This window comes from Gastrolobium bilobum, unplaced genomic scaffold (assembly GCF_033153095.1).
Source record: "Gastrolobium bilobum isolate Gb01-03AN ecotype WA unplaced genomic scaffold, APGP_CSIRO_Gbil_v1 utg15686, whole genome shotgun sequence".
In the NCBI taxonomy this organism is placed as follows: domain Eukaryota; kingdom Viridiplantae; phylum Streptophyta; class Magnoliopsida; order Fabales; family Fabaceae; genus Gastrolobium; species Gastrolobium bilobum.
This window is the reverse complement of record NW_026896135.1, coordinates 31,990-36,723: the sequence shown is the minus strand read 5'-3', so window position 1 is coordinate 36,723 and position 4,734 is coordinate 31,990. Positions and strand designations below refer to the sequence as shown.

Here is a 4,734-nt window from a genome sequence, read left to right as displayed (position 1 = left end):
TAAGACCCCCACAAATGTTGTATTATTTGTGGGGATTTAGTAACCTCCACAATATATTTGACTTTCTGTCACTCATAGACCTCCACAACATTTATCACTTCCTGGAGGACATAGACCTCCACAATTTGTTTATTATATTTAAAAAAAAATAAAAAATGAGCTACGAGAAATGATTTTATTTGAATAATAAAAGACAACCTTCTCAAGTATAAATTTATTTATTATTTGAAAAAAATTCAAGCCACACTTAAAATTTACTTATCCCAAAATGAATCTCATCAACAATAATTTATTTCGAAAACCAAACAAATTATCCAAACAAATTATCCATACAGGCAACAACCATTAGCAGTTTCAGCAGCAATGTGACCGGAACAAGTGATCACACAGAACGTAACTCCAAGGCCAAGAAAGGTGTAAATGAACCTGATTGCAAAAAAATAAAAAAATAAGCAATTCGTTCACAATCTAACCATACAGATCAGAAGAACTTGATAATTTTACAAAAAAGGAGCATACATGCAGGAAATACTGAGTCGTGAGAACAAACAACGATTTTGTTCAAACATAGAAAGCATACAAATTTTAGGTGCCAATGCAGTATAACTCTCAAAATGAAGATATCCTAAACCAGCACCCCTGCTCAAACAATCCAGCTTATACATAACTCCATTAAAATAACCGGTTCTCTTAATTCAATCAATAGCTTGGAAGTGAATAGAATGCAAATTAGGAATTCAATAGCTTTATCATGTCAAACATAAATTCCCAATAAACAATTCTCTTTTACGCTATTAATTCCTTTGGTTTCTAAAATATGATCTTTCATTAAACAAATTAATAACAAAAGCAATAAAAATCTATTAATCTCAGAAAATCAAATCAAATTTTATTTATTTATTTATTTTAATTTTTTCTCTTCTACTTAACAACTTTCGCATCCAGGATCTTCACATCTTATTTTCACGGGTAAATCAAAGTCCAAAATTTTCTCATCCATCGCACAAGGGTAAAAAAGGGGCTAGGAAACAAAAAAAAGAAAAAAACGAGGAGATACTTATAAATATTCTGCTAATACTCGAGATAGTTCCCAAATACAGATGTATCAATTGAAAATCAATTGAAAAGGGAAGAGCATGTTGACCAATCTATATTCTCAGTGCTAATTTCCTTTATCTATCATATAAAGAGGTCAACTATAGATCTTTTTCAATAAAGAGGTCATTTATACATGTTTTTTGAAGTAAAGTTATATACTTTAATCAAGTATCAACAAGAGATGTTTGTGCTCATGCCTGTCCTTTCGTAAAAAGACCAGATGGAGGCTAAATGAGGTTGACATTCAAGATCATAGCAGCCATGTAATCACGAGAGAATCGATGGCAACAATAGTTTTATTTTTTTATAGAACTAGGGACCCCCCCCCCCCTCCAAAACCAAAAAAATGAGCATCTTCTTTTCCTTTCAACAATGAGGAAAGCACCTTCTCCAACAAACAATTGAGAACAAACTCGATCTCTAATTGTCATAAGCATCTCACCTCACCTTCTCCAACAAAAAATGAGCATGTTCTTTTGTTTTTGTTTTTACTTTTATACATTGCCGGGAAAAATAATTATAGAACTAAATGTACAAAACTCAGCAGAAGCAAAAAACTATAGGGTCAATTAACACAATACTTGTAATTGGTAATTGTTTCATACTCAATCAAGTTAACTTAAGAGCTATAGATTACATCAGTTCCTAGTTCCTAACATTGAAGAGGAATAGAATGCAAAGAAATTACCATGTGCTCCAAAACCATATCCAGGCCTCGATCTGGTAGTAATGGAGGGATCACCGGCTGGCCTGCCTTGAAGAAAAGCATAGGTGACTTCACAGGGTCAAATTTTGAAGGGGCCCACCACCTATTTATATGAACCATAAATAATCAAATAAATTAAATTAAAATTATCTCAAAAATTAAATCAGAATGGGCTAAACTTACCCATCATGGTAAGGAAGGATGTTCATCTGTCAAATTGACCCATGAATATAACAATCCAAACTGAACCAATTAAATGGACAAGGCATGGAATACCTGAATGGAATTGGTCATGATGTATCTGTCTGCCAATAGAGATATATGTCCCTCGTAGGTAATGCAGAGTCCAAAAAGAATCAAATACTATTAATAAAAAAAGGAATCCAACATAGGGGAGGTTAATATGGAATTTGGCTGGAGTAGTTGAGGAATTTGGTAAATAGTTGCAGACCTAATTTATATAAGTTAAATTTTGGTGTTAGAATAAAACCAAAGAGGAAGAGCAGCCACCCTCCTTTAACCTTATGACCATAATTTTGATGCTATTGATACTGAAAAGGCCTGTTAATAATTTATAATCAATAAAGTGAGGGCTTTAATAGATGCATATTGTAAAACAGAATCCACTTATTAATTATGTGAACAAATGATTGTAAAACAATCAGTTTTATGGACAAGCTCGTTGTTCACATCACTAAGAACTTCATGTCCCTGCCCAACATCAAGGCATGTAATTAGTTATACGATTCCCACACATACTATCCTAAGACTTTTATAAAATAGGGAAACACATTTAACATGTTTCATTATTTTTACAGGTTCCTCGCATCCGTGGTATCTGGGGAGGCAAAGGTCAAGGAAAATCTTTCCAATGCGAACTTGTTTTTGCTAAGATGGGAATGAAGTGAGTTATTGCTAAACTAATACTAACCCCTACTAAAATACCTATACTACCACAGAATGCATCAGTTATATTTATTAGCAATCAATTCATGATTGAAATTGAAAGTCTCTTTTATGCATTAGAACTTAGTACCTAGCAGTTAGCACTCAACAATTGATGTATGTGTCCCCATGATGTTGTAATTACAGCCCAATCATGATGAGTGTTGGAGAGGTGGAAAGTGGAAATGCAGGAGAGCCAACAAAATTGATCAGACATTACAGCAGCAAAGCAATATCAAAATAAAAGACACCTACCAAGATTTTCTACCGTAAGCCCTATTTTCCCCTACCTTCAAAAGTTCCAAAAGCTCAAAACTAAGAAAGAAAACAAGCATAATACAGATGCGTAGAAGAAAAAGAACAAGAATGAAAGGGGATAGGAACTTGCACCTGCTTGCTTGGGGAGTGTACGCTAACCTCCATGGCCATGCTTCTTAATGTACTCAACCAATGCTTCATCTTCTTCAGGAGTCCAAGCTGCCCTCCTCACTCCATGTTTATCAAAACATGGTGCTTTCCCCATCTGCACTACCACCTCATTACCACAATAATAATAATGTCACTACAATAATAATAATAATAATAATAATAATAATAATAATAATAATAATAACAAACCTTTCATACAACCCATCATCATAGGTAAGAAAGAGTGTTGCAGAAGAATGCAGCATTTGCATCAAAGTCAGAAGTTAAAGTATTGGATCAGAGCAACAATCTACGAGTCATGACCAAATAAAACAGAGAACATATTATTGATTAAAGTTTCATAAAAATTGAAGAAAATACCCAAAATCAAGTCACGTTCACAAGCAAAAAAAACACATAGGGGAAGGCACAGCTAAAATTACCAGTTCTATATCAATTCTTAATTCAATCTCATACAACATCTGAGATTCAACACGCCTCGTAGCCTTCCACAAATTATTCCAGATAATGAAGAAGAACAAATTATAAAAGAGAATCCACGAGAAGATATATAGAAGGAACCTTGAACTTCATCTGATGGTAACGAGCGACTGCAGAGAACGATACGCTTCGTGATCTGATCTCATCATCCTCCGATGAATCACCGTCTTTGTTTGTGAGTGAGGAAGAGGAAGACTTATTGGAAGTGCTGGAAACAGAGCTCTCTCTGAAACTCTAACTACTGCTTCTCTCTAGAACCTGATCGTTGGAATCGGAATTGAACCTTCAAAGCAACAAATTCGCAAAAACAAAGAAAAGATCAAAACGAAGATAACAGAGGCAAGAATGAACGAGAGAGTGTGTGAGCTTGTTAAGGTTACTTTGGAGTAGAAAGCGAGGGAGGAGGAGGCATCGTGTGAAGAAGCAGAGAGGATGTAACCATTCGTTCTTTGAAACTTGGGAATTTTATTATCCGTTAAAAAAAGTTATAATGGAAAAAAATTTAAAAACTTTGAGAATACAAATAGTGTGGAGGTCAGAACGTGCTAGAAAATTATAAAAACTTTAAAAAGATGGAAATAAAATGTGGCGTCCTCTGAAAATGCCACTATATACATAATTGTTGGGGGTTTTATAAACCTCCACAAAATAACCTCCACGAATAACATATTTTTTTGTAGTGTGAAAACGTAAAAATAACTAGAAGATGGCCTCTATTAATTTGTGGGGCTGTTTGGTTGTGATTTAGTGTACATCAAATTAAAATAAAATGGACAGTATGCTTAGACTACTTGTAGCGCTCCGTAGATAAATTTGTTGAGTTTGGAAATAATGATCCTTGATGTTTTCGCTTGGGAAAACCGATTCTGTTTTGGTGACCCTTAATCTATACTAAGCCCTATTTAAATCAAATAGACAGCGGGACATATATGTTTTCTTTTCGCACCATGGGATTAGGGAAGTAAAAATCATATGAATAAAACTTTGAGGATTTTCTGTACAAAAACCGAATCTGTTTGGGGTTGGAAACCTTAGGATTTTTCGCTGTTAAACGTTGGTAAAAAAGTTAATATGAA

The 4,734-nt window shown here is 34.2% G+C and overlaps 1 long non-coding RNA gene across 2 annotated transcripts; it reads right to left on the bottom strand.

Annotated features, from left to right (window-relative positions):
* Nucleotides 1-246: 246 nt before the first annotated feature.
* LOC133297964 (uncharacterized) lies at nt 247-4,218 on the bottom strand. Of its 2 annotated transcripts, none has more exons than XR_009749702.1 (5): nt 4,039-4,218; nt 3,740-3,941; nt 3,368-3,467; nt 1,787-3,284; nt 247-426 (listed from the first exon to the last, which is right to left on the bottom strand). It is a non-coding gene; the product is annotated as an uncharacterized LOC133297964 (long non-coding RNA). The 2 variants fall into 2 exon arrangements; XR_009749703.1 differs by having other exon boundaries at nt 1,787-3,272.
* Nucleotides 4,219-4,734: the final 516 nt, after the last annotated feature.